We start from the raw sequence: 12,315 nt of genomic DNA on the forward strand, positions 1-12,315 counted from the left end.
CAAACACATGACCAGGTTGATAAAGGGAACTAGGAACTGGGGATACATGGCTGGAGAGAACAAAGCTCTACTTCTTGAATTAGGCACTTCAGTATGAAACCTAGATGTGTTTTCTGTAATTAATTTAATTGATTATTATTTAGCAATATAGACATGTGCACACACGCATACACACACACACACACACACACACACACACACACACTCACACACACATTTCAGGAGAAGGTTCTCTCCTGTCTCTTGGATTCTGGGACTCAAACTCGGGTTGCCAGGCTTTCACTGAAAACACTTTCACCTGTGGGGACATCTTGACAGTCTTACTTCTTTCTTTAAAATATAGTCTCTAAGCTGGACATGGAGACTCACACCTATAATCCTAGCACTCAGGAGGCTGAGCCAGAAGGGTTCTCACGTGTCATAGTTTGCTTCAGCTGTCAACTTGCACACACCTAGAGTCACTTGGGAAGACGGAACCTTCCCTGAAGAATTGCCCAGATCAGATTGGCCAGTTGGAATGTCTTGGGACATTTTCTTGATTAATGATTGATGTGGAAATGCCCAGGCCACTGTGGACACTGCCCCCCTGGGAAGATGGTCTTGCATTGTATGAAAAAGCAAATAGAACAAGCCATGGGGAGCAACCCAGTAAGCAGTGCCCCTCCATGGCCTCTGCTTCAGCTCCTTCTCCAAACTCCTGCTCTGACTTCCCTTCCTTTCCTCCCAAAGTCGCTTCTGGTCATGGTTTCAATCACAGCAGAAGGTGAAATAAGACACACTATTGTGTGACCTCCCAGAGAGCAGGGGGCGCTGCTCTGGATGGCATAATTGGGTCCATCTTGGTTGACCCAGAAACGTCATTATAGGAATTGTGGCCTTAGTTTATTGGCTGGGTGGTGAGTGAGATGGGAGTTTTTAGCCTCTTACCTCTGGGGTGAAGTTGGGAAAACACCCTGCCCCCTTCATGCTGGCTGCTGTAGCAGCAGTTAGTGAAGGATTGGGATACATGAACTTAAGGGAGTATCTCACGTGAGAAGAAAAGATGTATAAAATGAATGGATATTTATAAAATCTACAGAGTCTCCTAAACTAAATTTAAGATTAAATGGACCCAATTTACTTTATTTTATTTTAATGTGTGTAACTAAATGGTTTCTATTGTTATGATGAAACACCATCAAAAGCCACTTGGAGAGGAAGGGGTTTATGGGGCTTACACTTCCATATCACTGTTCATCACTGATGGACAGAACCCAAGCAGGGCAGGAACTAGAGGCAGGAACTGAGGCAGAGACTATGGAGGTTGCTGCTTACTAGATTGCTTCCCATGTTTTACTGGGTTTGTTTCTTCTACAACCCGGGACCACCTCCCCAGGGTTGGCACCACCCACAACGAACTGGGCCCTCTCCAAACATCAAAGAAAATGCTATACAGGCTTGCTCACAACCCCATCATATGGAGGCATTCTCTTAATTGAGGTTCCCTCCTCTCAGATGACATTAGCTTGTGTTAAGTTGACATAAAACTAGCCAACACAATGTGTGAACACATGTGTGGAGACCAGAGAACAACTTCAGGTCTCACTATCAGGAACTTTGTCTACCTCCTTTGAAGCAGGGTCTCTCACGAGGCTGAGGCTTTGTGACTGACTAGGCTGGCTGGCCAGGGATCCCCAGGGACCCTGCTATGTCATTCTTCCTTGAGCTGAGACTCTACTGGCATTTCACATGGGTTCTGGGGATGAAATGAGGGTCTTTGTAGTTGCAAAGTGCATGACAAGTGCTTTACCAAAGGAGCTGTCCTGCCAGTTCTGAAGGAACCCATTGTAAATATCTTCTTCCGTGCTGCACAAGCCTGAGCAACACACACACATACACACACACACACACACACACACACACACACACACACACACACACACCACAGAATACAATAGATGCTTCTTCCTAGATGGTAGGGTGGGACCTGCTGAGGAACCAGTAGTTCCAGGAATGAGCACTGCTCACCTTTGACAGAGGTTTTTATTTACCTGTCTTGCTGATGGGAATTAGTTCTTCCATGGAAGAGGAGGTTCTAATAGCACAGAAAAACTTGAAGCCTACAGTCCAAGATCAGACCAACCAACACCACAATTGGCAGAGAAAGGCCTGCTGCTACTGTGGGTCCATTGAAAATGGAATGGGCCAAGATTCTGCATGAAAGGGTTATTATGGGTGGAGGGAGAGAAGGGAAGGGTGCAGGTTAGTTACCTGGGAAGAGTCTCAATGAGGGATTCTCTACATTGAGTTGACTTGTGTGGGATTGTCTTGATTAAGTTCATTGATGTGGGCAGCACCATTCCCTAGGCAGAGTCCTGAATTGTATGAGAGTTGAGAAATGGAGCTGAGCACAAGCAAGCAAGTAAACACACATGCATTTACTTCTCTAAGCTCTTGACTGCACAGATGTTGTCACTAGCTGTCTGAAGTTCCTGCCTTGACTTCCTTACAATGAGTGTCCATAATTGTAAGCTGAAATAAACTTTGATTTCCCATAACTGTCCTTTTGACAGGGTATTTTATTGCAGCAACAGAAAGAAATTAGAACAGGAAGAAAGGAAAGAAAACCAAAATCCTTTCAGTGCATTGCTGTCATGCCTCTGTAGCTGCAGCTGTCTCAGGTACATATCCTCTGCTAGCATTCCACACCACCTGAAGCAGCTAGAGCTCAAGGGGAAGCTGCACATCCCACAAAACACAGAGGATCCATGACACTATGAAAGTGACCAAAGAACAGTGGCTGAACACTGCCAAAGCCAGAGACAATGAACTCTAGCACTTAGAACAGGAAACAGGTCCTGGTTGACAAGTGTAGGAGATCAAGAGTGGGTTAAGCATAGACGGAGGCTCCTGGGAGTCAAGAAGAATTCTTTAGGCCTGAGCTGTCACCATCCATTCAATTCAGGACAGTTTCTCTTTGACCTTACAGCAGACATCCTGGGATTCATCCTGAGTTCAGATTATTCAAGTTCCCAATCAGGAGAGCATGCAGACCCGAAAAAATTAACACACACACATTGATCATGTCTGGAATAATGCAGCTCTCTTGCTCATCCACTAACCAGTAGCAATTATCCTTACAGATATGCACAATTATGTACTCACAGATGGATACACACACACACACACACACACACACACACACACACACACACACACACGCAAGCAAGCATGTATGCATGCACGCATGCGTGCCCGCACGCATGTACCACAAAACACACAGGATTCCATGATGTCAATGAAAGTGGGCTCCACCATTTTAGTATGGAGATCCTCTTCTCACTACCAGACAGTCAATCGTTCTGCAGAGGAGGATTCCTATATCAAAAAAAAAAAAAAAAAAAGGTAGTGAAGGCCACTTTCATCACATCCACCTCTGTCTATGCTCAACCTACTTTGAGGCTTGGTGTGTCCTCCCCAACAGAGTTTCTTATCTGATCACCTCCATCCCCCTGCTCCCCATCTCTATCAGTTCTCTGCTTCTACCTTCAGTTATGCCTCTCTGAACGCCTTGAATTCTGTGGTGGCCTTTTAGCTCTTTATTGTCATCTGAATATTGATATATACAGCAATTAATTACCCTGTGAAGTATAATATATGATCTGAAAGTTGATTCTTTTATTAAACACCATATTTGCAGGTATGTGTGTAAGCCTTGGTCCTTCTTGTAGATGGTGTAGTGTTATGGTGATATTTGTGCTGAAAAATGATTTTATTTGTATGTTAATAAACAAAATTGCCTGGGGGTCAGAGCTATTAGCATGCCATAGCAGAAGCCGGGTGTGCTGGCACACACCTTTAATCTGATCACATGGCAGGCAGATCTCTGTGTGTTCAAGGATCAAGCAGCATGGAGACACACACCTTTAATCTCAATATCAACCATAGAGACCTAGAGGTCTGTATAGACAGGCAGTGACGAGGAGGTCATGTGGTTGGGTTTACAACCAATAAGAAGGCAGAACAGAAAGACAATAAAAAGACAGACACACAGGAAGTAGGCCTCTTTCTGAGAGGAAGGACTGTAGTGGCAGGAAGGGTAAGAAGGTGGTTTTAAGTCTCAGCTCTTAGCTACTGCTCTGACCTCTTGGGCTTTTAACTCTGCATTTGGCTCTGTGTTTCTTTTTTTTTTTTGGTTTTTTTTCGAGACAGGGTTTCTCTGTGTAGCTTTGCGCCTTTTCCTGGAACTCACTTGGTAGGCCAGGCTGGCCTCGAACTCACAGAGATCCACCTGCCTCTGCCTCCCGAGCGCTGGGATTAAAGACGTGCGCCGCCACCACCGCCCGGCGGCTCTGTGTTTCTTATTTAATAAGACTGTTACATTTACATAGTGTTTGTGTGGATATCACTCAATCCTCTTGGTTTTGATTTTTATTTTGTTTTGTTTTGCATAATTATTTTTTGAGACTGAGTCTTGCCATGTCTTAGTAGTTAAGATAGGAATAACTTTGCGAACAGTAAGGTATTTTGGGAAATGGAAATCACTTGGCAGATTATAGCCAATGAAACTAATGTACCTTGTGTACTTATTGTATTTAATCCACAGCAACACTGTAGAGTCCATCTCTGTTTTGGAAATGCTCACAACAGACGCCTCTGGGTGTCTTGTAAGCCACTGCCAAGGGACAGTCTCCCACTGACAAAGGACAAGTCAGGTTTTGTGTGGGAACAGCAGCACACTACCATGTTTTCCTGCCTTCTTTTTTTTTCCTTTTTGGTGAATCATAAGAATGTGTGCTGTGTACCACTTGAAACCCACCCATGCATGAACCACTGTGTTAGGGGTTCAGAGAAAAACTGAGGCTTTGCTCCCACCCTGCTCTCACCAACCCCCAGATACCTCCCACCCGCTACTATGATTGCAGGTCACTTTTGCAATGGCCACAAAAGGAGGCTGCTTGCTGCCTGTTAAGAAACAGGAGGAGGAAGAAGGGGATTGACAGGGGGGAGGGTAAGGAGCAGGAGAAGGGGAGAAGGAGGAGAAAAGGGGGGCAGAGGAGGAGAAGGGGAGGGGGGAGGAGGAGAAGCGGTGGACTTAAGGATGATGAGGAGGAAGAGGGAGATCAGAAGGGTGAGGAGGAGGGATGAAGAAGAGAAGAGGGAGGAGTCAGTGGGGAAGGAAGAGAGGGAGGAAAAGGAGGGGGAGAAGAAGGGGGAAGAAGAGGAGGAGGAAGAGGGAAAGAGAGGAAAAGAGCCTGAAAATCCCAGACTCCGTGTTATTTCCATTTCAAAAAATATTTTCAAGAATACATCCAAGCATGTTGGCAAACGCCTTTAATCCCAGAAAGTGAGCCTTTAATCCCAGGAAGTGACGGCAGGAAGTAGAAAGGTATTTAAGACATGAGAACAAGAAACTAGAGCCTGGTTAAGCTTTTAGGCTTTTGAGCAACAGTTCAGCTGAGATCTATTTGGATGAGGACTCAGAGGCTTCCTGTCTGAGGAAACAGGATCAGCTGAGGAAGTGGCGAGGGGAGGAAGCTGTGGCTTGTTCTGCTTCTCTGATCTTTCAGTATTCACCCCAATACCTGGTTCCAGGTTAGTTTTTATTAATAAGACCTTCTAAGATTCCTGCTACACTTTACTGTGTGACTCACTGTGACACACTACAGCTTCCAGGAGAAGATTGATTTTTCCTTTTTTGTTTTTTAGTTCTTAAATTTTATTTTATTTTGGGAGTGGGGTTGCAAGGGCAGAGGGTAGATATGAAGGGATGAGAAAATGAATGGGATGCAGATGCATGATGTGAACGACACAAAGAATAAATAAAAAGAAAGTTAAAAGAGAAGTGGGGTCTTGTTTTGGAATTATAGGGGGTAGTGATGCACTCCCACGCTCACAGTGAAGTTTAACCCATGCCCAATCTCTCTGGAAACCTAGCAGTGTCAGAACCATTGATCAAATGCTATTCTATGTTGCCATGGGCACAACTTCAAGTCCAAGTCATGGACACATAAGGGAATAGGTGCAAGACACTCAACCTGGTCACCTATTCTGAAACCTAACCCTTACTGTAAAGAAAACTATAAAATGTGATTTTAGGTTCTCAGAATGGAAAGAAGAATTGCCTGGGTAAGGTTCTACCAGGCTGAGCAACCAATTCAAACTGCTGTGGCTGTGGAGAGCTGGGGTGTTGGAGAAGAGGGGGTCTTAAGCTCTTCAGCAGCCATTCATTGCAAACCTCCATTACTGAACTAACAAACATAACATCCTTAACCATGAGTTAAAATCCTTCAGAATACACAAACAGACCCCTATCTCCCCAAAGCTGAGGATGCCCCCAGGTAACACCTGAGGCCTACAGCAGAGGTGCCCTGCTTGGCTATAACTATCCTATCTGTTGTTTCTACCAAAGAATTTGGGAAGTGTTATGGTTTATGGTTTTCTTCAGAACATGGAATTTGGGGTAACACAAATCTGTGTTCTGGATCATGGTCATTCATACTTGGCTCCAGCATAAACTTGTGCTTATGCACTGGCAAAAATGATTATTTTGAACACAGGAAATGTTATCAACACACACACACTGAATGTCCATCACACACATACATACAAACACACAAACACATATACACAAAACACATTTTATTATGAGTTAAAATTATTTGAACATTTCGAAGTAGAGTTCAAAGATCATCATCTTGATATGACTGATATATTTATACTGTTTTAAACTCCTTGTAGCAGCTACAAAATGTAACAGTTTGAGGGGAGGACCTGCAGATGAGGCATCCAAAGATACAGCTGAACCTCTACCTATGTCTGAATGGAGAAGAAAATGGAGTTCCAAATGCTCACAGAGGACACAGCCACCCTAGGCTGCCCAGCAGGCAGCCAGCAAAGCTGTTGCATCTACTCCCTGGCATGTGTGTGTTGAGACCTCAGGTCAACCTTGAATGTTGTTCTTCCAGTGTTCACCCTGTTTTTGAGGCAGGGTCTCTCACTGATCTAGAAACTATGGCTAGGCTCCCAGGCGAGCAAGCAGGCCAGAGAGACAGGATTCCTTATCCATGCCTTCCAGGGGTTAGGATTATCAGTGCACACCACAGCACCCAACGTTTTCACTTGAATTCTGGGGAATGAACTTGGGTCCTCTTGCTTGGAAGGCAGCCACTTTATGAGTAAAGCCATCTCCCCAGGCCTGCATATACCTTTAAAATCATCCTGTCAGTTTAGCAGAGGCAGCCTGGGATTGGGATTACCATAATTTTGAGACCTTTCTGGTCTACATATCAAGATCCAGGATAACCAGTGCTACATAGTGAGACCCTGTCTCAAAGAGACAAAAAACCAAACAGACGGCCGGGCGGTGGTGGCACACGACCCTAATCCCAGCACTCAGGAGGCAGAGGCAGGCAGATCTCTGTGAGTTCAAGGCCAGCCTGGTCTACAGTGCGAGTTCCAGGAAAGGCACAAAGCTACACAGAGAAACACTGTCTCGAAAAACCAAAAAAAAAAGGGCAACAAATGCATGGGTCCACATTTGGTTTTCATCAGGCCTTTGTTTGGTTTCAGAACTAGGTCACTTTTTACACGGGCATGTGATGTAGTTTGGTCCTGTCCTCTCCATCATTTCATAGCACCCTCTCCTTTCCACTTCTGCAAACCCCACCATCCCCTTTCACATTCATCTCCATTTTTTAAAAAACAAACACATAGTTGTAATGATATAATTATAATCTTTTATACAATTGTTTATGAAAGCACCATTAATTTTTTGTTTGTTTGTTTGCAGTGCTGGGGAGAGAAGTCACAGCCTTGGTCTGCTAGGCAAGGGCTCTACCACTGAGCTACACTCTATGTTCCCTGCCCTAAACCCCATTCATCTGCCTGTAGGTCTTGTTTCTAGCCATCTAGTTACATTGGCTTATTAGTTCAAGAAATTGTTTGAATCTCATACATAAAAACACATTGTTTATGATTTGTAGCATTTTTTTTCTTCCAATATTAGCTTTTCTTGCCTTATTGAAGTGGTCACCATCACATGACACCCTCCTCTGTGTGCCTGTCTGTGCCCTTAGTGCTTCTTAGTTCAAGTAAATTGTTTGAATCTCATACATAAAAACACATTGTTTATGATTTGTAGCATTTTTTTCTCCCAATATTAGCTTTTCTTGCCTTATTGAAGTGGTCACCGTCACATGACACCCTCCTTGGTGTGCCTGTCTGTGCCCTTAGGTTCCTTCTGAGTGGTAGATCCCACTCAGTATTTGACAGGAATGTCTCTTGTAAAAATCTAGTCTGATCAAGATCCTCCACGGAGGACCAGGCTGTTGAGCTTCAATAGGTGACTTCAAGAATGACTTGTCATTCGTCTTAGTTGGGGTTTCTATTGCTTAGACAAAATACCATGATCAAAAGGCAAGTTGTGGAGGACAGGGTTTATTTGCCTTACATTTGCAGATCATAGTCCATCATTGGAGGAAGTCCAGACAGGAACTCAAACAGGGCAGGATCCTGGAGGCAGGAGCTGATGCAGAGGCCATGGAAGGGAGCTGATTACTAGCTTCTTCCCCATGGCTTGCTCAGCCTGTATTCTTATAGAAACCAGGACCACCAGCCCAGGGATGGCACCACATTCTATTGGCAGGCCCCTCCCTCATTGATTACTAATTGAGAAAATGCCTTACAGATGGACATCATGGAGGCATTTCCGCAAATGAGGCTCTTCCTCTCTGATGATTCTACCTTGTGTCACATTGACACAAAACCAGCCTGTGCATCATCCCTGTCCAGCGTTCAGAGGGGACTTGTTAAACCAGTCTTCCTGGAGTGTCTTGGGATAAAACTTAACAACTGCAACCCCTCTAGGTAAGGCTTCCTCCAGACACGAGGCTTTCTGAGACACCATGTGACAGAGGAGCACTGGTTGCCCATACATCATCCCCTCCATCAAGTGTCCCCAACAACCACCGGTTCCTTCCCATCCCAGTCACTGCACCTGTCCTCCAAGGCTGCCCACCCACATTTAATGGAGAAATAAACTCTAATTGGCTCTGTACCTAGATCACAACAGAGGGGAGGTACAGCCCAGAAAACACTGAGGACAGTACTAAGGGGCAGGCTAAATGGGTTGGGTGTGGGTGAAGAGAATTAGAGGAGGAGGAGGGTGAGGAGGAGGAGGAGGAGGAGGAGGAGGAGGAGGAGGAGGAGGAGAAGGAGGAGGAGGAGGAGGAGGAGGAGGAGGAGGAGGAGGAGGAGGCAGGAGATTGAGTTTGTGCTGTGTACACTGTTTATTTAGGGCTCCAGAACCAGGACCTGATCCACAGGAAGCCAGGAGAATAAAGAATGGTAAATCTGGGTTTAAGGGCAGCTGTCAGATTAGACTTACAAAGAGGGGCAGACAAGGAAGGAAACCTCCAGAGAAGAGGTGAGCATGGAGCCAGGAGTGGAGTCCAGTAGGAGGAATCTGGACTCCTCTGCATGATGCAAACAACTTTGGTGAGTTGTAGTGTGAAAAGTATTGAGCTTCACAACGGAGCAACTAGACAGTCAAGTTACCTACACCAGCTCTGCACCTGAGGTCAGAGGTCAGAGTCTCAGATCTTACACTGGCAGCACACAGGGGCACAGCAGCTGGACTGACAGCAGCAGGGCATGCAGCAGCTGGACTGACAGCAGCAGGGCTTGCAGCAGCTGGACTGACAACAGCAGGGCTTGCAGCAGCTGGACTGACAGCAGCAGGGCTTGCAGCAGCTGGACTGACAGCAGCAGGGCTTGCAACAGCTGGATTGGCAGCAGCAGGGTTCACAGGCCCCACAGGAGCCACAGCCCCCACAGGAACCACAGCCTCCCTTGCAGCCCCCACAGGAGCCACAGCACCCACAGGAACCACTACCTCCCTTGCAGCCCCCACAGGAGCCACAACCTCCCTTGCAGCCTCCACAGCTGGAGCAGGAACAGGCAGGCACACAACTTCACACAGGCTTGCAGCAGCTGCAGCCACAGCCTCCACAGCAGGAGCCACAGCCTCCTGAACAGCCACAGCAGCTCATGGTTCTGGTGTTTGGTTGAGGATGGAGTAGGTTAGAGGAGCAGATAGAGAGGAAGTGTGCAGGTGTGGAGCCTCCTGAGCCTGGGCCCTTTATATCCCTGCCCAGGGTCAAGTGTGAGGTTGCACGTGGTCACTTCCTGGTTCCTCTCTGTGTCATAGTCTAGGACTCTCTTCTGCATGGTGTCACCTATTACCTCTGCTTTCCTTGTGCCTTCCCCAAACAGACGGCCATGTCCCCAAAAGAATGCTGCTCCTCAGTAAACATTAACAAGAGTCCAGGAGGTGTCCCCTTTCTTTGGGGCTGTAGCAAAGCACAGAGAACAGGAATGAATGACTCAGGTACATTGGACTTGCAGGTTTACAGAGCACAGCTTCTGTTTTGTTCTTCCCAAGGCCACTTTTCAACATTTTCTGTAGAGACATGGTTTCTCTACATAGGTATCTCAGGCTGACCTGGAACTACAGCTCTCCCCTCACCTCAGCCCCTCCAGTGCTGGTTTTACAGGTGTGCTCCATATGCCTGGCCCAGCATTAACTTCTAATGCCGTGTTTCTTGCTGAAGCAGAACCAGAGCACTGTGGTCCTGGCCTTTAGAAGTCCAACCTAGGGACTGATTCTTCAAATCTGGGGCCTGGGCTCAGCTCTGATGTCTGCTGGACTCCAGTGTGCTCAAGGCATCATGGGAAGCATGGGAAGCTTTGAGTGTAGACTTGACCGCAGAGCTCAGCTCCACTCCACATAGTATTTCTATCTATAAAAGACACAGTCTAGTCCTTTCAGACTCTTGCCCAGTGGTAGACAGGTGTAGGGAGTATACCAGCTGTCCAATGACACTTTAATGCAATTTTGTGTAAATATGTCTAGACTCCTGCCTGGGGTCTGAGAAGGGGGAAGATGCTCCATGCTGTTCCCCTTGAAGCCACACGGTGGCACTGTGAGCGGCCTGCTGTCCTGCTCCCTCACAGTCTCCAGAGGTTCCTCCAGCTGAAGGGTCCTCTTGCTGCCTTTCCCATTCCACCTTCCTCACTTCCTGTCTTGTTTGAGAAGTAGCAGCTGCATCTGGATGCAGGTGCAAAGATGTCAAAGAAAACTCTGGGCAGCCGAAGCACATCCAGGAGCACCCAGCCCATCCAGGTCCTCATCCAGTCCCTGGAGCCCTGCTTCATTTTCTACTCAGATCCAAGTGCTTGAATAATTTACCAAATTCTGTCACAGATCCTCTAACTATACTTGGCCAGGCTCTCTCTGGGGGCAGAGGGGACCTCACTCCCACAGGCCCTTGTTCTTCAGACTCCATTTATTGTCTTTAGGATTTTAGCTCTAACAGTAAAGGGGCAAATTATAAGCCATCCCCACTGAACCATTAACATGGAACAACACACCAAGAATCTCCTGTTTTGATAGTTGCCATTCCTAAAGGGGTTTTGAGCCCTGTTCTCCAGTGTGCTTACATGATGTAGGCATGCTTCTATCTAAGTGTCCATTAGTTATTGTGAATATACAAATTTGATCTTTTAGGCTTAAAATACTAGTGTATTTTAGCATCTTGCTTTTGGTTGGGGTGTGGGGGCATCTCCTGCAGATTAAACTCCTTCAGAAAGGAGTTTAAAGAGCTCTAAAGACAACAGACTAAATCTGGGCATGGTGGTGCACACCTGAGGCAGGAGAATTGCCACAAGTTCCAAGCATGGCTATAGAGCAAGACCCTGCTGAAAACAACAAAACCTGGCAAAAGTTTAAACATACAGCTACGACTGTTTAAAAAGCAATTTGATAAAACCAGAAACAACTTTTATTAGTGGACTTGAAAACTTGAAGTAAAAGACATATTTCTGGGAAAGGATGAAGTTGCCAAATTCATAGGAAATAATTCTGAAAAGCTGGACAAAACAATAAATCCTTGAAAGGCACTGAAATGATCCTCAGAATTCAGTTCAAACACCCAAGAAGTGCAGCATTTGTGGGATGGGAGTAAGGCTCGATGTTGTCTCTTTACAGCTCAAAGGAAGGGGTCTGAGTATCATCTAGATACTTGTCAGTGTTTACTGGGGAACATTATTTCCTGAGAGAGGTGGCAGTCTGTCGGGAAAAGGCAGAAGGATATAAAGATAAAATAAGTAACACCATACAGAAGAGTGTCCTAGACTATGACACAGACAGGAACCAGGAAGTGACCACGTGCAACCTCACCCGTGACCCTGGGTAGGAATATAAAGGGTGCAGGCTCAGGAGGCTCCACATCTGCACACTTCTTCTCTGTCTGCTCCTCTAACCTACTGCGAACT

The sequence above is a fragment of the Peromyscus californicus genome, unplaced genomic scaffold, assembly GCF_007827085.1.
Source record: "Peromyscus californicus insignis strain IS unplaced genomic scaffold, ASM782708v3 Scaffold_4__1_contigs__length_199733344, whole genome shotgun sequence".
NCBI lineage: Eukaryota > Metazoa > Chordata > Mammalia > Rodentia > Cricetidae > Peromyscus > Peromyscus californicus.